The sequence below is a fragment of the Petromyzon marinus genome, chromosome 10, assembly GCF_048934315.1.
Source record: "Petromyzon marinus isolate PM22_M1 ecotype Great Lakes invasive population chromosome 10, UKy_Petmar_22M1.pri1.0, whole genome shotgun sequence".
Classification (NCBI taxonomy): Eukaryota; Metazoa; Chordata; class Hyperoartia; order Petromyzontiformes; family Petromyzontidae; genus Petromyzon; species Petromyzon marinus.
Genome location: NC_133676.1, coordinates 8636707 through 8659555, shown reverse-complemented (window position 1 = coordinate 8659555; position 22849 = coordinate 8636707). Strand labels below are relative to the sequence as shown.

The 22849-nt window shown below is 43.7% G+C and overlaps 1 protein-coding gene and 1 long non-coding RNA gene across 6 annotated transcripts in view; one reads left to right on the top strand and one right to left on the bottom strand.

The window, feature by feature from the left end:
• LOC116940975 (uncharacterized) overlaps nucleotides 1–16984 on the bottom strand; it is a 34192-nt gene extending 17208 nt beyond the window's left edge. The window contains exon 1 of the long non-coding RNA XR_004402626.2: nucleotides 16838–16984. This is a non-coding gene — a long non-coding RNA (uncharacterized LOC116940975). The remainder of the gene's footprint in view (nucleotides 1–16837) is intronic.
• Nucleotides 16985–17154: 170 nt separating this feature from the next.
• The window catches only part of LOC116940974 (R3H domain-containing protein 1-like), a 69835-nt gene continuing 64140 nt past the window's right edge, over nucleotides 17155–22849 (top strand). For all 5 annotated transcript variants that reach the window (XM_032951446.2, XM_032951442.2, XM_032951441.2 and 2 more), the window contains exon 1: nucleotides 17155–17815. The gene's annotated coding sequence lies outside the window, so the exon portion shown is untranslated. The remainder of the gene's footprint in view (nucleotides 17816–22849) is intronic.

Below are 22849 nucleotides of genomic sequence, written 5' to 3'. Positions count from 1 at the left end.
GATGAGACCAAAATGGAGCTCTTTGGCATCAACTCAACTCGCCGTGTTTGGAGGAGGAATGCTGCCTATGACCCCAAGAACACCATCCCCACCGTCAAACATGGAGGTGGAAACATTATGCTTTAGGGGTGTTTTTCTGCTAAGGGGAGAGGACAACTTCACCGCATCAAAGGGACGATGGACAGGGTCATGTACCGTCAAATCTTGGGTGAGAACCTCCTTCCCTCAGCCAGGGCATTGAAAATGGGTCGTGGATGGGTATTCCAGCATGACAATGACCCCAAACACATGGCCAAGGCAACAAAGGAGTGGCTCAAGAAGAAGCACATTAAGGTCCTGGAGTGGCCTAGCCAGTCTCCAGACCTTAATCCCATAGAAAATCTGTGGAGGGAGCTGAAGGTTCGAGTTGCCAAACGTCAGCCTCGAAACCTTAATGACTTGGAGAAGATCTGCGGAGTGGGACAAAATCCCTCCTGGGATGTGTGCAAACCTGATGGATAACTACAAGAAACGTCTGACCTCTGTGATTGCCAACAAGGGTTTTGCCACCAAGTACGAAGTCATGTTTTTCAGAGGGGTCAATACTTATTTCCCTCATTAACATGCAAATCAATTTATAACATTTTTGACATGCGTTTTTCTGGATTTTTGTTGTTGTTATTCTGTCTCTCACTGTTCAAATAAACCTACCATTAAAATTATAGACTGATCATTTTTTGTCAGTGGGCAAACGTAAAAAATCAGCAGGGGATCAAATACTTTTTTCCCTCACTATACATTGAATATTGAACTGAAGCTTGACTTAAAAAATTTGTATCGCAATATCTGTCAGAAAAATCGCAATTAGATATTTTCCCCAAAATCGTTCAGCCCTAGCCTGCAGCCGAATAACAACAACAGATGTAGAACCCTTACGTCTGCTGTACATACAGGACATGGCAACAACGATATGCGCGTGTCTCTCCCGTGAGACGTACACAAGCATCCGCGTCGTGTACATTAGTTACACGTCGTTCGTTTTGACATCATGCAAACAAATGCCACATCGAGGTACATTTGTAAGAAGAAGATGACGAAAAAACGTACCCTTGCAGGATATTATCTCGACAGATATCATCTTATGTTGAAAGCAACCTGTACAGAGCACGTGGCAGTGCTCTTATGCAACAGCGTCTGAAAAGCGGGTCAAGGCTACATCCATTTAGTGGGTACGCAAAAATCTGTCAAAACTTGACCCCTCCCTGTACGCACGCGGACTTTCTAACCCCCCCCCCCACCTGCGTACGTACGCCTGACGCACCCCCCCCCCCCCAAATCCTATAGAACGGCCGATATTTAATCCACGCAGAAACGATCAAGGATTAATCATATTAACGTGTTTAAGCAAACAGATAGTTCACCGCCGGACTATCTAACTCATTTGAAAGCTAATGTTTACAAATAATAATTATCGAGGCTCCACCCCCCCCCTCCCCCGTTTCCTATGCGTACGTACATTGTCAATAGACCCCCAAACGCAAGCGTACACATTTGGGTTAACCCCCCCCCTCCCCCCTCCATGCGTACGTACTAAATGGATGGCCCCTATAGCGAGGTACGATTCGTGTCGTTCTTTGATGCTTAAATTAATACTGTATGGTTAAGAAAGGCAGCGGGCACGTTAATTTAAACGTGGATTTAAACGTAATTTGTCAGGTTGATCTGCTTTTTTTTCGTGAACGGCAAGGCTGTACAAAGGCACCGCAAAAAAATTGGCATATTTAAGTTGCAACGTAAAGGTGTGAAAAGGGCAGACCTGCAATTACTTCTTGAAGCCACTGCTTGCCGAAAGCACCTCCACTGGAGGACGCTCTAGAAAGCCCCTCTTGAGAAGGGAATTGGCCTGCTCTTCCACGCTGGCTAGACGTCTTGGAAGAGGTGGGAGGACGATATACCCTACCAAGCGCGAACCTACCTAAGCGCGTGTCGTGTGCCCATCCATACTGCTGGGTGGACACAGGTGGGGTGACGGGGGTGGTGGAATTTAAGAAACTTGGCCATCGTTCCAGCTGCCGCACCAGGAGATCGAACGCGACCTCTGGATTGCAATTCCAGTGTGAGGACAATTGCGCACAATGTATAGTAACAGGGCATCGGTCTTACGAGCAATGGTTTGGCTCGTGGAAAGGTTGGTGGGTGAGTGGTGGAGAGGGACATTATTGGGTAAGGGAAGGAGGGTTGGGCATGCGCACGTGCACGTCCCCGGCCGAGATTGGATGCTAAGCTATTCGCTCGGAAATGTTCACAATAAAATCCCCGAGGGTCTCGTGAGATAGATCCCTTTTATGATCTCGCAACCTTGTCAATTATTCACGAAATTGGCGTTGACAGATTCCAAAGCGTGGACCTTCTCATTAATCACCGTCGGTCCCAGTAGTATTCGGGTTTTTCGTTTAATTATTGCGATCCCAATATAGTGTCCCCCCCCCATCCACACCTTCGCCAAAGCGCACGCGCGCGCACAAACAGAATGTGATGGCTTTTGCGCACTGTTGTCTGGGTGTCGAAAAAGTTGAGCGAAGCGAGTTCCTAGTGTGTAGAGAAGTTGCGGTGCGAATTAAACACCACCCATACGAAGCCCCTTGGCAGGCTCCGCACAGCGGCCACGAACACCCGTATCTATAAACAAGTACGACGTGAAATTTAACTGTGAATTCCAAACAGAGTTATACAAATTATAAATTACGCTACGCGGTTACGGTATAATAATAACATTGCTCGCGAGATAGATTGAAGCTGTTGCATAATGCCCTGGGCATGAACATAGTTAGCCTTTCATCCAGTATGAAACAAATTATATAATGATGATGATGGAAAGCTGCGTGACTATCAATCATCATCGTTAATAATACTGATAAAGAGCTCCTTTGCCAATCTACTGCTGAACGAAGGCATCCCGACACCCGTGTCGCTCGCAGGGGTGGCATGACCAGACTTGACCGCTCTGGGCAGTTTGCTGTCGGGGGACGACCGGGACTGTTGTCATGGCCAGGAATCCGCTCGGGTAGCCGAGTACACAGCGCGAGCGAGCTCATTAACCCCGGAATCAATGCCTTTGAAGAATTTGTATCCCTCGTGGCACGTGATCCCTCTTGACACCGCGCAGAAGGTAAACAACGAATTCACTTAAATTCTGTATCCGTGCTTGTATTAGCGACCACCACACGTTACAGGTGGTATAGGTTGCGGAGTTAGGTTATTAGCAGCAGAGGGCAGTGCAGCACAAATCTATTTGTTTTGCTGCAATTATACTCGCTCTGCCTTCCAAATTCAACTTTCGAGTTTACTATGTTTATCAAGATTGAAACGCAAGATACCAGGATTAGTCGCATTTGCAAGAGTAACATGTGGCATTAGTCTGCCGGTAATGGGAGATGTCTGCAATGTATAGTCCCAATTTAGTAATCTGAGGGGAATTTCGAATTTGGCAAATGTGGACACGAACGCTGGCTGACAATGGCCTACTCTTGCAAATGGCGTCACACGGTCTTTAACGTCCTTCAACTGTGGAGCAGACGGCGAATATTACCATGGTAATTACATCCGCGGTAATAACCAGGGCGGCTGCTGGATTCGAGCCGTGCACCTCTGCAACAATGGAGAACGCACCACCGCTAGGCCACATCACTGTCTTCAACCAATCTGCAGTGACCAGAGTTGTCAACAGGGCAGTGAAACTGACCAAACAAAACTATTAAAATACCGTACATTGTAGGAGTAACTGAGACACTAGCCAGGTGTTTGGAAAAACAAAACATCCCAGTCAGATTTGGCACGGTACATAAAATACAGAAATTTATATCTGGTAAAAAAAGATGTATTACCGAAGCTATCAACAGAAGGTGTGTACCGGATTAATTGCACTTGTGGCAAATGCTATGTTGGGCAAACAGGACGAATGATCAGTACGAGACTTAAAGAACACCAAATACATAATAAATACTCCCAAATACAACTGTCGGCAGAACACGCATTCTGTGCGAAACTAGTTACTACTGGCCAATAATAATTAGATAATCTATCGAAATTGAGAAAAACAGTTTTTTTATTTCAACTGTTCGAATAGCTACAGACATAGTGCTGCTTGGAAGCGAATCATCAAATAATAATACATTGTTTAAATGCATGCCTATACAGGTCACCATACGGCTATTTTAGTACACACAATCGACAGGAGGTACAAAAACAATGTCCTTGCATAATACACATGCATAATTTACGTTGATTACCATATAAATAACTGAAATGGCAATGGTAATATACCCATAGTCATTTATATGCATTCATTAATCCTTCCCCCCAACTTCGCGCAAGAAGAGCACACAAGTGATGTCGTCACATCTACCCCTCGATTTAAGGAACGAAACAGGAGGATTTTTCCACAATCTGGCTGTCGCCTGATGAAGCTAGTTGTAATTACTGGCGAAACGTTGTACTCAGATTGTAAATGTTGTGGATTTTCTCTCCAACACACCGAAATATTCGTGTTCTGTTTACGTGACAAACCTTACTAATTGGCTGTGTCGGGTGGTGGTGGGTTTAACGACACATTTATATATTTACACGATCTAACCCCCAAAAAACAGTATTATAGAGTTGTGAAGTATGGTGAAATTGGGGTGGTGACTTATCTCAGCGGTGACGCGATGGCTACTTGTTCGGGAGGTTTGCAGTTCACCCCTGGAAGGCCGCCCTGGTTAACCCTGCGCACGTATTGTCCGTCTGCTTACAATAAATACTCGCAACGTTTATGCTGTACTCAATTGTAAAACAATAGCAATTGTGGTCACCTGATGCAAACATATATTTGGACTGTGCTGAAAAATAATATTGCGTCTCAGTAAGGATTTTTCTGGAAGAAAAAAATAAACTTAAAAGTCACTCTCACTCACGACCTGCAAGGCATCGGGAGGCCTTCGGTCAGCAGTGTTTTACATACTGTATACATATTGTAAATATGCCCGTTATTGCAATTGACAACAGCCAGATTATGTCAAACTGAGACACACAAACTTGGGCTTTTTGTAGGTCATGTTGTGAGACAGGAACCATCTGCCCAGGAGACCCCAAAGCCACCCACATCAAACCCTCCCACCCTCTCAGCCACACAAAAAAATAAAAGTGGAGCTCATAATAGAATGACTCATCTACAGGAAATGGGTGCTTGATTTGCAGCGAGCATGGCTGCAGTCAATGCATTGAGCAATTAGTAGAGCTATTGACGAAATTCCAATTCACTTTTCTGGATGAATAGCTGCAGTTTGTTCAGTAAATAAAAGAAACATTGGTTGGAAAATATATGTACGTGCATTAACCTTTTGTGCCAAGTCACCGCTGGATGAGGGCCTCCCCACACCGAGCACGTCGTTGGGGTTACAGTATTTGGTTTCGTGAAGGTGGGTAGCATAGACGTTGAAGGCATGATACAGTACAACATTGCATTTTGTTGTGCTGCCCTCTTGACAACGTAGCCTTGCAGCAGCCCTAGAACATGTGTGTCATATTCTTTGGGTCTTTCGGTAAAGTCACGTAGATAGGTTCAAAGAAAATAACAAAAAATTACCAAAAAAACTACGACGTTTCGACCACAACACAAGCGATCGTTTTCAGGAAGAAAAAAGAGGGGGAAAGCTGCTGAGGCAGACTGTTTTAAAGGTTTAAAATGGGCGTAGCCCCAGGGTCATAAACGAAGTGGGCGGGGCTAGTGATGTTAATGTGAGAAATGATCATGTTAATGTAAGATCGGAGAGCGGCCTCTAGGACGAGGGCACGGAAAGTGGCTATGTTAATGTGAGAGATTAGCATTTTAATGGAAGAGATTAGCATGTTAATGTGGGAGATTAGCATGTTAATGTGAGAGATTAGCATGTTAATGTAAGATCAGAGAGCGGCTTCCACAACGAGGGCACGGAAGTGGCTATGTTAATGTGAGATATGAGCATGTTAATGGGAGAGATGAGCATGCTAGTGGGAGAGATGAGCATGTTAATGGGAGAGATGAGCATGTTAATGTGAGAGATGAGCATGTTAATGTGAGAGATGAGCATGTTAATGTGAGAGATGAGCATGTTAATGTGAGAGATGAGCATGTTAATGTGAGAGATGAGCATGTTAATGTGAGAGATGAGCATGTTAATGTGAGAGATGAGCATGTTAATGGAAGATCGCAGAGCAGCAATGTCAAGCTCGGTGAGCGAGGTGGCCGTGTTAGTGTGGGGAATTTAACCTGTTAATGTAAAATCAGGGAGACGAAAATAACAACCAACATCGGAAGGTGGTAGGATGGGAACATCACAGCCAGTTATCACTTAAACTGTTTGCTAACGTCGTTCCAATGATTGCTCAGTTTTGACCCATCTTCTCGATTGAAGTTGTGTCTGTGTCTGTATATGTGGATGGCTTCATGAACGAATCTTTGTTGATAGCCAGTGGGTTTGCAAAGTACCTTCGTCTTAGAGAAATTAATTTCGTGTGAGCCCACCGCATTAAAAAAATGATCAGCCACAGCCGAGGTATTGGGCCTACCATGTGTTTCAGATCTGCCCTATGTTCACGAACATGGTTCGAGACATGTCGCTTAGTTTCCCCAATGTAACTACTGCCGCAGATACAGCTTAGTTTATAGACGCCGGGGTACTGCATGTCAGGGATCACATCCTTCACAGATGGGATCAAATCACGAATTTTATGTACTGTGTTGAATCGAACCTGGATCTTGTGTTTGCTCATGATCTTTTTGGTGACCCCTGATATGTATGGCAAGGTGATGGTTTTGATTGGGTCCTCAGATGGTTCTTTCCCAACGGTTGGGCTGATAGCTTTACGGATTGTGTAGTCTGAATATCCATTCATTTTGAGAGCTTGGTGTACGTGTTTCAGTTCACTGGCTAGGTGATGATGGTCGAAAATACATCAGGCTCTATGGTGTAGAGCTTTGATAAGGGAATTCTTCTGGGAAGGATGGTGGTGGGAGTCAGGTTTTAGATATGCATCCGTATGGGTGGCTTTAATGTAGACAGTGTCCCATTGAGCCATCTGGTCTCCTTTCGATGAAAAATCCAAGAATGGTAGCTTGCCATTCTTTTCCACATCCATGGTGAATTTGATGGCTGGGTGTATGGAATTGGTGTGATTGAGTAATTGGTTCAGAGCTGGTCGGCCATGTGGCCAGATGACGAACGTGTCATCTACATACCTCTTCCACATGGACGGACATAGAGTGGATGCCTAGATGGAATCTGTCTCAAAATTTTCCATGAAAACATTGGCTACAACTGGAGATAAGAGAGAACCCATTGGGGTACCTTCAACTTGTTTGTAGAAAGTTCCATTCCAGGTGAAGTAAGTGTTGGTGAGGCAGTGTCTCACCAGGGCTGGTACATCAGCATTCAGTCCTTGTTGGACCAAGTCTTCAATGATTGCAATGAATCATTGTAATCATTGGTAAACAAAGAGACTATATCGAAACGAGTGAATCACCTGGAGATAGTGAGATGTCCTTAATTAACGATACCAAGTGAGCTGAGTTAAGTACAGCTGAGGTGGTCTTACCTGTGAATGGTTGTAAGGTCTCAGACATAAATCGGGCCAGTTTGTAGGTGGGTGAGTCAATGGTGGAGACGATATGATGAAGGGGTGTACCTTCTTTATGGATTTTTGGAAAGTCATACAATCTGGGTGGTCTAACAGCAGAGGGTTTTAAATAAAACCGCTTGGTTGTTTCGATTAAAGATGTTTAATCGGTGATGATATTGTTGGTTTTTGTAACGAGGCTGTTGGTGGGATCTCTTGTATTTTTTGTAGAGCTACCATCATTAAGTAGGTCCTGAATTTTGTTATTGTATGTGGTTTTGTCCATGATGACTGTGGCATTGCCCTTGTCGGCTTGAGAGGATGACGACGTCATCTCTCTTTTTGAATTGGGAAAGCTCAAAGCGCTCATCCTTACTGATGTTGCTAATAGGTGTCTTAGCGTTTTTGAGGATTGCAGTGATTTCCGATCTTGCCACGTCTGCAGTGATGTAGCCCAAACCCGTAAGGGCTACGTGAACCTGAGCAATGATATCATAAACTGGGATGTGTTTAGGGGTGACTGCGAAATTCATCCCTTAGCTAGAACCGATTTTAGGCTGTCGGAAATTAGACTGTTACGCTGATTGATAACAATCTTGTCAGCGCAAACATTTTTAACGTGTGGATCTGGCTTAAGGAGGTTGAAATTGGAAATCAGGTTATATTTGCATTTAGCTGACATTGTGTCATGCATGGTGGTTGCCCGTCAAAGCACTGACAAGACCAAAATCCTGCTTAGCTTCTGAGATATGACGAGATTGGGTTATTTAAGGATGAAATTATCAGGAGGAGAGAAGTCAATAGAATGGATTCAAATGTGCAGAGTTTTTTTTTCAAACGCATCTCTCTCTTCGTCAAGATAAACGTGCATATGTATGTCATTCGTTATTTTTTATTTGGTATGCATTTAGAAGGAGCTTAATGACCTTCAAGCGTTACTATTTTGAAATATACATAGCAATCATCCCCTCCTACTGCGAAAAAACTCGGCAGGACCCTCCAATAAAGGGCCGTCAGACTAAGTTAAACTTTCCTGTTTAATCACAGTAAATAGAATGACTAAGTAATATTTGACGAATTGCACCCGATAAGAGAGCTATATGACCAAGAGGTTATTGTGGAAACGATGTACATACCAAAGTACACTAATGCCAGTGATAGTGAAGGAGAAACAATGATGTTGTGTACCTTCTATTTTGTTCAGTTTGAGACTAAATATCCATTCACAGCAGTGTAAGTCGTCGTATTCGAGAACCGCTCGTGGAAGTGGATATTCCAGAACGAATTCTGAGATGTCAAGTATCGTCCATAATACAGGTTTTTTTAGGGTTAGATCGCGGAAATACTGTATATAAATGTGTCGTTAAACCCACAATCACCTGACACAGCCAATTTGTAAGGTTTATCACGTAAACAGAACATGCCATTTCGTTACTAGTACAGCACACCGGTGTGTTGGAGAGTAAAGCCACAACATTTACAATCTGAGTAAGACGTTTCGCCAGTAATTACAACTAGCATCATCAGGCGACAGCGAAATTTGTGGAAAAATCCTCCTGTTTCGTTCCTTAAATAGAGGGCTAGATGTGATGACATCACTTTGTGGACTCTTCTTGCGCGAAGTGGGTGGAGGGGGGATTAATGAATGCATATAAATTACTATGGGTAGCCATTGCCGTTTGAATCATTTATCTGGTAATCAACGTACATTATGCATGTGCAGTGTGCAAGCATATTGTTCTTGTACTTCCTGTCGATTGTGTGCACTAAAATAGTCGTACCAACGGTAATCCCTATTGAAGTATGGTGACCTGTACAGGCATGCATTTAAACAATGTATTATTATTTGATGTTTTGCTTCCAAGCAGCACTAAGTCTGTAGCTATCCGAACGGTTACAATTATTATTTTTCTCTCAATTTCGATAGATTCTCTAATTCGTCTTGGCCAGTAGTAACTAGTTTTGCACGGAACTTGAACATTATCAAAATCAATTGAGTGTCCTTGTTGGCATACGTGTTCTGCCACTGCCGACAGTTGTATTTCAGAGTATTCAATATTTCTTTGGTGTTCTTTTAGTCTCGTGCTGATCATTCGTCCTGTTTTCCCAACATAGCATTTGCTACAAGTGTAATTAATCCGGTACACACCTTCTGTTGATAGCTTTGATAATTAATATTTTGTAGCAGATATTAATTTCTGTATTTTATGTACTGTGCCAAATCTGACTCGATGTTTTGTTTTTCCAAACATCTGGCCAGTTTATCAGTTACTTCTTCATCTGGTCCAACACCAGTGGAGACTAGGCTCTAAGAAAAGCCGTCTCGGGTGTGGACCAATCAAATTCAAGGACAGTGCATATTATTATCAGAGTTGTCTCTTTTGTTTGCATTTTGACTGCTTGTGTTGTGGTTATTGCAAACATGATGCCTTGAATAAAGGTGTCAGTTTTTGTGCCAGTAAAAAGGGTAAAACCTATTACTATATCCTGTTACTGGCAAAGGAGGTCTCATAATGTAAATATTTCCAGTGATTGCTCAATTTGAAACCATCCTCTCGGTTGAAGTTGTGTTTGTGTTTGTAAATCTGGATGGCCTCGTGTCAGTCAAATGCAAAGCTAACCTGATCTCGAAAATTCAACCACCTATCAAAGAATAACCCAGGACCACATATCACAAAACTAGACGTTAACAAAATCGTTGTTAATCAGAGTAGCACCCCGATTTCGGACAATCTGAAAACAGTACTGGCTAAAGGACTAAATTTCGCTGTCACCCCAAAACATATAACAGTAGAGGATATCATCTCTCAGGTCGATGTAGCCCTAAAAAGCATAGTACACATCCAAGCGGATGTTGCGAGAGCTGAAATAGCCACTATTCTTAAGAATGCTAAGAAACCCATTAGCAACATTAGCAAAAATTAACGCTCTGAACTCGCGAATTTAAAAAAGAGAGATGATATAGTCATCCTCTCGGCTGACAAAGGCAATGCCACTGTAATTATGGATAAAAATTCATACAACAACAAAATCCAGGACCTACTCAATGATAGGAGTTACTCAAAAAAATAAAAAATGACCCTACTAACAGCCTAACGATGAAAACCAACAAGATCATCACTAGTTCAACTTCCCTAATTGAACCAACTAAACGTCCCTCCCTAAAACCCTCCGCTGCAAGACCTCCCAGATTATATGGTCTTCCCAAGATCCATAAAGAAGGTACCCCACTACGACCCATCGTGTCCACTATCAACTCACCTACATACAAGCTGGCCCGTTTTCTGTCAGATACTCTGCTTCCCTTCACTGGCAAGACCAGCTCAGCAGTACTTAACTCAACCCAATTGGTCTCTATGGTTAAGGACATTGTACTGTCTCCTGACGATATCCTCGTCAGCTTTGATGTGGTCTCTATGTTCACCAAGGTCTCAGTACCTGATACCATCACAATAAATTTCGATTTAAAGCTTTCGTGACTGCAATTATTCATCTTCTTTGGTTCTTTCGGTAAAGTCACGTAGAATGAGAATAAAATAATAAATTGATAAAATAAAATAACACAATAATATTCTCACGACGTTTCGGCCACAACACAAGCGGCCTTCATCAGGTGAAGGGGGCGAGACTGTCTGGTAGGACAGCGCTGGAGTGAGAGAGCCACGTTCAGATCACGGCTTTTAAGCTGTGTGAGAGGAACAAAGAGCCTTGACGAAGGAATTAGCATAAAATTTAGCATTGAAATGGCTGAATGATTAGCTTGTGACTGGTCACAGAAATAGCTATGTTAAAAGTTAAAGCATACACATCCGCAGAGGCACCCATTGTTAAAAGGAATTAGCATAGAATTTAGCATTGAAATAGCTAAGTTAAGGCATACACATCCGCAGAGGCACCCCTTGACAATGGGATTAGCATAGAATTTAGCATTGAAATGGCTGAGTGATTCGCTTGTAACTGCTACAGAAATAGTTACGTTGAAGTCAGAGCATACACATTCACCGAGGCACTTAGTACACATCAAACAGGAGAATTTAGCATTGAAATAACTAGGCGAATTTAGCATTGAAATAACTGGGTGATTTGCTAGTGACTGGTCACAGAAATGACTACACATCTGAGCTATTCACAGTACTATATAGTGAACCAATAAAAACTAAAATATAAATTACCTTCATGTTATCAATAAACTCTATATTCTCCAAGCAGCTAAGCTACCAAGCATAAGTCGTTATATATCACAATGCTATATGGCGAAAAAATGGGTGGATTCTTACCCTCAAATTTCCGTACCACGGATAGCTACGGGCCCCGTTCAGACGGACGAGTTCGTCCATGGTCGGAACAGAGGCACTTTAGTTTGTAAACGCCCGGGTACTGTATGTCTGGAAGAGCATCTCCAGCAAAAAATCGGATCCACACACCGAAAAGATAGACGTCAACAAAGTCGTAATTAATCGCAGTAACAGTTCCATTTCTGATGGTCTGAAATCCGTTTTAGCTAAAGGTCTAAACTTTGCTGTCACACCGAGACACTTACCGGTTAATGATATCATTGCCCATGTCGACGTTGCACTCAAGGGCTTGAGTCACATCTCTGCAGACGTAGCAAGATCTGAAATCGCTGCAACCCTCAAAAACGCTAAGTTGCCACCTAGCAACATCAGCAAAGACGAACGTTTTGAATTATCTCAATTAAAAAAGAGGGATGATATTGTCGTTCTCTCAGCCGACAAAGGCAATGCCACTGTCATCATGGACAAAACAGAATATAACAACAAAATTCAAGAACTACTCAACGATGGCAGCTAATACAAAAATAAAAAGAGATCCCACCAACAGCCTGGTCACAAAAACGAACAAAATTATCTCTGATTCAACAGCATTAATTGATGAGGACAAACAGTTCTTGTTGAAACCCTCTGCTGCCAGACCACCAAGATTATATGGCCTTCCAAAGATACACAAAGAAGATACACCCCTTCGTCCCATCGTCTCTACTATCAGCTCCCCCACCTACAAACTGGCACGTTTTCTGGCTGATATACTGCGACCTTTCACTGGAAAAACCACCTCTGCGGTACTAAATTCGACTCACCTGGTATCGACAATCAAAGACATGTCCCTGTCCCCAAACGACCTGCTTGTCAGTTTTGATGTGGTGTCCTTGTTCACCAAAGTCCCGGTACCTGACACCATCGCTATCATTGAAGACCTGGTTCATCAAGGACTGCATACTGATGTACCCCCCCTGGTGAGACATTGCTTAACCAACACATACTTCACCTGGAATGGAACTTTCTACAAACAAACTGAGGGCACCCCAATGGGCTCCCCCCTATCTCCGGTTGTAGCCAACGTATTCATGGAAAAATTTGAAACTGACGCCATCCAGACTGCCACTCTACGCCCGACCTTATGGAAGAGGTACGTTGATGACACCTTTGTCATCTGGCCACATGGCCAGCCTGCTCTAGACCAATTCCGCGACCACATCAATTCCATACACCCAGCCATCAGATTTACCATGGAGGTCGAAAAAGATGGCAAACTACCCTTTCTGGATGTCTTAATTAAAAGGAGACATGATGGTTCAATGAGCCACTCTGTCTACAGGAAAGCTACCCACACAGATGCTTACTTGAAACCGGATTCCCACCACCATCCATCCCAGAAGAACTGCCTCATCAAGACTCTATACCATAGAGCCCAATGCATTTCCGACCAGGAACACATTACCAGTGAACTCAAGCACGTACACCAGGCTCTCAGGGCTAATGGCTACTCCGACTACACAATCCGCAAAGCCATCACTCCAGTCATGAAGAAGGATCCTCTTGTGGAGCCACTCAAAACCATCACCTTACCCTACATTGCAGGGGTCACTAAAAAGATCTCCAAAATCCTGAATAAACACAAGATCCAGGTCCGATTCAACACAGTACACAAAATCCGTGATTTAGTTCCATCTGTAAAAGATGCTCTTCCAGACATACAGTACCCGGGCGTTTACAAACTAAAGTGCCTCTGTGGTAGTAGCTACATTGGAGAAACCAAAAGACATATCTCGGACCGCATCCGCGAACATAAAGCAGACTTGAAACACGGTAAGACGAACTCCTCTGCCGTGGCAGATCACTGTTACAATTCAGTGGGCTCACATGACATTGACTTCTCCAAGACGGAGGTTCTTTGCAAACCAACTGGCTACCATGAGAGATTCGTTCATGAGGCCATTCACATATACAAGCACAGAGACAATTTCAACCGAGAAGATGGATTCAGGCTTAGTAACCACTGGAAAGATGTGTTAAATCATTTCTGTTCTTAATTAATTGTAATTTTACGATGACCTTCAGACCGCAGCTCTTTCGCCAGCATTGCCTCTTAATACCTCTCACACCACGGTTAATGGTATGGTTTACAACATGGAGTATACTAGGGCTTCGCAGCTGTCTCTCTCCCCCTCCTCTGTTCCGACCATGGACGAACTCGTCTGTCTGAACGGGGCCCGTAGCTATCCGTGGTACGGAAATTTGAGGGTAAGAATCCACCCATTTTTTTGCCATATAGCATTGTGATATATAACGACTTATGCTTGGTAGCTTAGCTGATTGGAGAATATAGAGTTTATTGATAACATGAAGGTAATTTATATTTTAGTTTTTATTGGTTCACTATATAGTACTGTGAATAGCTCAGATGTGTAGTCATTTCTGTGACCAGTCACTAGCAAATCACCCAGTTATTTCAATGCTAAATTCGCCTAGTTATTTCAATGCTAAATTCTCCTGTTTGATGTGTACTAAGTGCCTCGGTGAATGTGTATGCTCTGACTTCAACGTAACTATTTCTGTAGCAGTTACAAGCGAATCACTCAGCCATTTCAATGCTAAATTCTATGCTAATCCCATTGTCAAGGGGTGCCTCTGCGGATGTGTATGCCTTAACTTAGCTATTTCAATGCTAAATTCTATGCTAATTCCTTTTAACAATGGGTGCCTCTGCGGATGTGTATGCTTTAACTTTTAACATAGCTATTTCTGTGACCAGTCACAAGCTAATCATTCAGCCATTTCAATGCTAAATTTTATGCTAATTCCTTCGTCAAGGCTCTTTGTTCCTCTCACACAGCTTAAAAGCCGTGATCTGAACGTGGCTCTCTCACTCCAGCGCTGTCCTACCAGACAGTCTCGCCCCCTTCACCTGATGAAGGCCGCTTGTGTTGTGGCCGAAACGTCGTGAGAATATTATTGTGTTATTTTATTTTATCAATTTATTATTTTATTCTCATTCTACGTGACTTTACCGAAAGAACCAAAGAAGACCATCACAATAATCGAAGATTTGGTCCAACATGGACTTGACCCCGATGTACCGGCGTTGGTTAAGCACTGCCTCACCAACACCTACTTTACTTGGAATGGCACCTTCTACAAACAAAATGAGGGTACCCCCACAGGGCTCATTGCATTTCGGACAAACACCACCTGACCAGTGAATTAAAACATGTACATCTGGCCCTCAAGATGAACGGTTATTCTGACCGTACCATCCGCCAAGCTGTTTCTCCCACCATACAGAAACAACCACTTGACACTCCAATCAAAATCATCACGTTACCATACATAGCAGGCGTTACTAAAAAGATTTCCAAAATTCTAAACAAACACAAGATCCAGGTCCGGTTCAACACAGTGCACAAAATCCGTGATCTGATCCCGTCAGTAAAGGATGTTATTCCTGACTTACAGTACCCCGGTGTTTACAAATTGAGTTGTACCTGCGGGGACTGCTATATCGGGGAGACGAAACGACATATCTCTGACTGAATTCGCGAGCACAAATCAGATTTGAAACACGGCAGAACGAATTCTTCTGCCGTGGCTGATCATTGTCACAACGCTGTGGGTGATCATGATATTGTTTTCTCCGATACCAAGGTGCTCTGCAAACCTACTGGTTATTATCAGAGATTTGTCCACGAAGCCATCCAGATTTACAAACACAGACACAACTTCAACCGAGAGGATGGTTTCAAATTGAGCAATCAGTGGAAATATGTTATAAATCAAGTCAAACGTTAGCTGCCTTTCAATTTTTTGTACAGCCATTTCCTTTTCTCAGTGATTGTATATCAAACTTTAACTACCTTATAATTGAACAACCGTTTTCCGCCGCTTTCAAAAAATGGAGCTGTACACATGAAGCAGGTCTCTTCCTCCCCCCGACCCCCCACGCAGCATAACATAAGGTGGGTTTTACCCACTCTCATGCAGTGCGAAGTGGTTGTTGCCCGCAGCAGTCTATCAAAAGGCTGCTTAACCCAGCCCTCCCACCCAGCCACGCCCCCTTACTGACTCCTCCCCCCCCCCTTAACCTGTATATATAAACCCGGTCGTCTCTGAACTGTGCTCCTGACACAGATATTCTGCGTTGACTATTCCACCTGAAGACGGAAGCTTGTGTTGCCTCCGAAACGTCGTGATTTAATTGTTTCCTTTTATTTTGTTTTACTTTATCTACGTGACTTTACCGAATAAAACCAAAGAGTATGAATCCTTGCAGTCACGAAAGCTTCAAATCTAGAATTGTGAACCCAGTTTGTGCATCTGATACCCAGGATTGCAGCGACGCCGGCTCACGCGAAAGTCAAGAGTAACCCAAATCCCAGTGAGCACGCCAAGGTTGGGCAAACGTTGGACCAATTAAATGGTTTTCCAACCACATGATAACGTTGACGCCAACGTTGACCCAACCTTGGCGTGTTTACTGGAATGCGCTTCTCCAGGAACCGCTGATAGGGTTTCTTTTTTACTTATTTCACAACGGCCGAGGGCATTTGACACCTTATTTATCGTGCGTGTTTGCTGTTGTTGTTTGAAACGTATCAATTGCCATTGCTTCTTTGAATGCGAACACGATCTCATTCATTCAATGAATTGCCACGGTTGATCTGGGTCGAGAATTTAATCAATAATCGAGTCTCTTTGTGTCGTGATTTCTCGTTAGTATTGTTCATCGTTTGTTCTCTCTGTCTCTCTCTCTTAAATTAACATATTACTTTCGTTCCTTTTACCCTGAACCTCAGGGTAAACCATTTTTCAATCGACTTGAAATAAATCGTAGCAATCAAATTGTCACGCACAGCAGGGCAATCGATTATAATCGAATCGATTTTCTCGCCACGCAACGACACACAATCGCGACGACGTCATCGGCGTACCTGGACCTCTCCACTTCACCATCCCGTTACATGACGTCAGAGGCGTCGCGCGCATCGCAACTACCGCGCGGCGACGACGTCATCGCCACACCCCTCTCTCTGTGGTGACGTCACCGCGACGTTCCGGAACGCTCGTCCAACGCTCGTGACGTCAAAAAACTTGTTTAACGGCTCTCGCGACCGGAGCGGCGTTCCGACGTCACCGCAGCGGGGTTTGTTTGTCAATAGGCGTGGGTGACGTCACGCCGGGCCACTTGGTGCGCCGTCGCCGCCCGAAGCCGCCGCCGGCTGAACCGGCGACCCCACGAGCAGAGAGAGAGAGAGAGGCATTTGGGCAGCCGGGACCACCTGGGCTGAGCAGGGCAATCGCGGGGAGACAACCAGGGAGGAGACCCCGTGGAGGGGAGGAGGCGAGGGGGGTGGAAGAGTGCAGGCAGCGAGCAGGAGAGAGGGCCGTGGACAGCAGGGATGGCGGGGCAATTAATGATTGGAGTGGCCGGGCTGAGCTGCGTGTAATAAAAGTCGGGTGGGTGGGCTTATGTAACGCAGAGCCAGCAGCGAGGAGGGGGATAGGTGAGTAAGGTAGGTGGTTTGTGGTGAGGTGACGAGGTGGGCTGGTTTATTTCTGCACGATTACTACGATGGTGATAGCGACGACTGTGAGGAGGAGCAGAAGAAGAAGCGACGCATCACCGCTGGTGTCGCGTCGTGGCCACCAACAGCACCACGACGACGCTTGACTTGTCATTGCGAGGTGTTTGGGTTGGTGGTGTCCGCGTGCAGGCTGGGCTCCTCTGAAATCGACAGCCGCGATGTTTGGGGTGGGTGAGCGCCCACGGTAGCGGCGTTGGTCAACCACAACAACAGTTTCAATCACCACAACAATTGCAGCAGCTACAATCAGCAGCACAACCACGACCCACAGCAGAAGGAAGCATCAAGCGCAGCAGTAGAGCAAGACTGATTTTTTTTGTCCAGGTGAGCGACGCATGTTTGGTGCCACTTGAGTGTCACCTTCATTTATGTGGTCTGTGACATTTCCAGTGCCCTGGGTTGTGGCATCATAGTTGCCACTGCCCTGTGTTATCTTCATTATCATTTTGGCACATTCACTACCATGGCTTGTGACATTTTCATTGTACTGGAATGGCTTGTGAAATGTACATTGCTCCGGATTGTGGAATATTTCATTGTCCAGTGGCTTGTGGTACCTTCTTTGCAATGGACTATAGTGAGGCAAAAAAATTATTTGATCCCCTGTTGATTTTGTACGTTTGCCCACTGACAAAGAAATGATTAGTCTATAATTTTAATGGTAGGTTTATTTGAACAGTCAGAGACAGAATAACAACAAAAATCTAGAAAAACGCATGTCAAAAATGTTATAAATTGATTTGCATTTTAATGAGGGAAATAAGTATTTGACCTCTTAATCAGAACGATTTCTGGCTCCCAAGTGGCTTTTATACAGGTAACGAGCTGAGATTAGGAGCACACTCTTAAAGGGAGTGCTCCTAATCTCAGCTTGTTACCTATATAAAAGACACCTGTCCACAGAAGCAATCAATCAATAAATCAGAATCCAAACTCTCCACCATGGCTGAGACCAAAGAGCTATCCAAGGATGTCAGGGACAAGATTGTAGACCTACACAAGGCTGGAATGGGCTACAAGACCATTGCCAAGCAGCTTGCTGAGAAGGTGACAACAGTTGGTACGATTATTCACAAATGGAAAAAAACACAAAAGAACTGTCAATCTCCCTCGGCCTGGGGCTCCATGCAAGATCTCATCTCGTGGAGTTGCAATGATCATGAAAATGGTGAGGAATCAGCCCAGAACTACACGGGAGGATCTTGTCAATGATTTCAAGGCAGCTGGGACCATAGTCACCAAGAAAACAATTGGTAACACACTACGCCGTGAAGGACTGAAATCCTGCAGTGCCCGCAAGGACCCCCTGCTCAAGAAAGCACATATACATGCCCGTCTGAAGTTTGCCAGTGAACATCTGAATGATTCAGAGGACAACTGGGTGAAAGTGTTGTGGTCAGATGAGACCAAAATAGAGCTCTTTGGCATCAACTCAACTCGCCGTGTTTGGAGGAGGAATGCTGCCTATGACCCCAAGAACACCATCCCCACCGTCAAACATGGAGGTGGAAACATTATGCTTTGGGGGTGTTTTTCTGCTAAGGGGACAGGACAACTTCACCGCATCAAAGGGACGATGGACGGGGCCATGTACCGTCAAATCTTGGGTGAGAACCTCCTTCCCTCAGCCAGGGCATTGAAAATGGGTCGTGGATGGGTATTCCAGCATGACAATGACCCAAAACACACGGCCAAGGCAACAAAGGAGTGGCTCAAGAAGAAGCACATTAAGGTCCTGGAGTGGCCTAGCCAGTCTCCAGACCTTAATCTCTTAGAAAATCTGTGGAGGGAGCTGAAGGTTCGAGTTGCCAAACATCAGCCTCGAAACCTTAATGACTTGGAGAAGATCTGCAAAGAGGAGTGGGACAAAATCCCTCCTCAACTACAAGAAACGTCTGACCTCTGTGATTGCCAACAAGGGTATTGCCACCAAGTACTAAGTCATGTTTTGCAGAGGGGTCAAATACTTATTTCCCTCATTAAAATGCAAATCAATTTATAACATTTTTGACATGCGTTTTTCTGGATTTTTGTTGTTATTCTGTCTGACTGTTCAAATAAACCTACCATTAAAATTATAGACTGATCATTTCTTTGTCAGTGGGCAAACGTACAAAATCAGCAGGGGATCAAATACTTTTTTCCCTCACTATTTTTTGCATTGCCATTAGAATTTAAATTTCATTTACAGCACCTACATTACAGTGGGTTTTTATATTTTCTCCTGTGACAATACACCCCAACTCGTCATATCTCGAAAGCTAAGCAGAGATGAGACTGTATAGTGCTTGGATGGTGGACCACTATGTACAACTCAGGTGTTAGAGGCTCCGGCGTGGGTACACGTTGAACAGCAGAAGGGGGAGTGTAGCAAAATCAATTGCACTTTTCTCTAATGCCTTTAAAGTACAGTACTATCCCTGTCTTCACAAACTGCGCTGAGCAGCATGGTGAAGTATGGTCAGTTAATATGTGCACGTGTACGTAACATTTTTATTGCTATGACTTGTTAAATTCAGGTGTCAGCACTGCTGGTGGAACCTTAATTGCAATGGGTTATGGCTCTTCAGTGCTATTTCAGTACGTCATTGCAACAATTTTTGCTACGTACAGTGGCGTGGGCCATATTTTGACCTGCCACCAATATTTACATGGCCTCTTTCATCTCCATTATGGCTCCTTCATTAACATTGGTTGTGGCCGCTTGTGGCATCTGCATTGTCATGGATTGTGACATGTCCAGTGCTGTGAATTGTGGCTGCATGTTTTCTTCAAATTGTTGGTTTTGTTGAACCTTTTGTGCCATTGCAAATATATTTTGCACGCATGGTTGATTGCTGCATGTCAAGCTGAGGTTTGACATTTTTAAATAGCTTATTCATTACAGTTAGGTTTGCTTTTTCCTAGCTGGTGGTCAAGGCTTGGATGTGTTGATTGCATTTACAAGATGGAAATCGCGTCTGTGTAGAGGTCTTGTATTCGGTTAGGATGTTTTGTTCTGATTTTAAAGTTTAAAAAATCTACCCCGAAAATGTGCATCTCTGTTAAGTTACACTGGATGAGGCCCTCACTGATAATTTATACGTGTAATTTCAAATATGCAGCGCTGTGTGTATCACAGCTCATCAGTTGTATTTTATATCCTTTGGCTGTGAAAGTGCTGTGTACTTAATCTTAGTTCTTTCGGTAAAGTCACGTTGAAGGGAAACAATACAATAATAAAATATATACAAAACAATAAAAATTCTCACGACGTTTCGACCATAACACAAACGGTCGTCATCAGGTGTGTCGGTGATAGATATCACCTTCCATCACCTGCGCATAAATCTGATTGCAGAAAATAAAATGCATTCAGTGTTAATGTGAGGAAATGCCATAATTGATGTGCATAATACATGGATGGGGATTTTAGACCTTACCGGTCAAACACAGTCTTCCCGTGGCACTAATATAAAAAAAACATGCATGCATGCATGCAAGTTAAAATTTACAGGTGAATAGTAAAGATTGGTTGTGAAATTGTGCGTGGCCCACACGACCTGGAGTTCAGCACTGGCTGCAGAGATACAAAAGGTTAATTCACATTTTCTGTGCATTGGATGCATTTCCAGATGATGAAGCATAACCGTTGTTGCTGGAGGCCGTATATTTCAACACTTATTATTCAGCTTTATCGACTTGCACATTACATAGTAACAATTATGCTGAGTTATTATCAAGATGCAATACACACGTACTGCAGGCTTAATATTTCACGGAACCTGGTCTTGGTTGAGTCTGGGCTACAATGGAAATACCCCACCTTATGAACTGTTGCATTCTGTGCTACACGGTTTAGAATTTGCTTACCAAAAATGCATTTGCATTTCTGAACCAGAGTGCCACAGTCATTGGTGTTTTTTTCCCTTCTTACTCTACTGTAAAGGGAAAAAAATGCTGGAAATTCTACGCAGTGGAAAAGTTACTGAAAAAGCATTGTCATTGGAAGGATGCTGCCTGATTGAATTGTTAAAATAGCTCCCATTGACTATAATTTGGTTTCCAAAAAATAAATATTCAGCCATGCAGACGCTGCCTATGGGCTCTAGCGTATTGCTTTTTGTGAAATCTCTTGTCTTCTGGGCTGGAGCCAGCGCTGGGAGGTTGCTGTGATGTTTTTTTTTAATCTTAAAATGTACAAACATGCGAGAAATGATGTTAGGCGTCGCAAGCGCTGGCAGCTGAAGTGGCTAATTGATCTTTATTTACAGCTTTCCGTACTAGGCTTAATGAATGGCTTGCCCACACATCCCCATTGGATTATAGGGGCAAACTAAACAAAAATAGAAATGGTGGGAAGTCCTGTGTCCATTTACAAGAATTGCTACTTCTGAGTACCGTACTTCACCAAACTATACACATCCGCCTGCCAACAACTACCACCATGATGGCGCAGAGTACAACACAGCCACCCTGGCCATTTTAAGTATCCACTACTGGGTGAGGGGCCTCCCCATACCATGTTGGTCGTGGAGGCTATTTTACCAAACTGCATCACACTGATTTAGTCCGTATTGGTGAAGTTGGGGAGCATGGATGTGTGAATGTGGAATTGCAGGACGACAATGGTTTTACAGCTCAGCCTGCTGCTGTCCAACACGTAGATCCACAGCCCTATTAAAACCAATTTGTCCACGACAGTCGCGCATCCAAACACTAAGTAGATTAAAACTTGCTTAACTTCCAAGATCTGACACGATTGGGTGCATTTCACTTGATTTGATGACATGCAAGCAATGCGTAAAAGGGCATTTTTTGTGACTTTGTGCTGTTTTACGTCTCATTAACACTGTATTGACCTTTTTCTTTTCAAATCCTGAGTTATTTTGTATGGCTCGTGCCACATTGTATGCGGTGTGGTCGGAATGTGAAAATGATATCTGATAGCCCTGTGTGCAGTTGACAGTTACTAGGTACAGTGAGTCGTTAAGCTCTTGGGCTGCTATTGTGCCTTCCATTTGATGTGGTGATGCCGCAGCTGCAAATAGCCAGCTGTTTTTTTCGAGTAAAGGTCCAATATAAGATCCTTAACCCATTGCGAGTTGTTTGAATGGAATTTGAGCACTTGGACGGATTACTTGGTAATCAACATGTGCCAAGGTTTTACTGGCATGGTAAGTTCTCGGTACTTAATTTGGGGTTGCCAATTTTCATCCAGCACTCAGATTTAAATGAGGGTGTCTACTGCATAATGAGCTTTGGCAATATTGTAGAGCACCATTTTTCTCCTATAAAACAAGTATTCTACACGGTGCATGCGGCTGTGGGGTTGCGTGACAACCCCATGGCTAACAATCATTGGCGGGTGATAGCTGA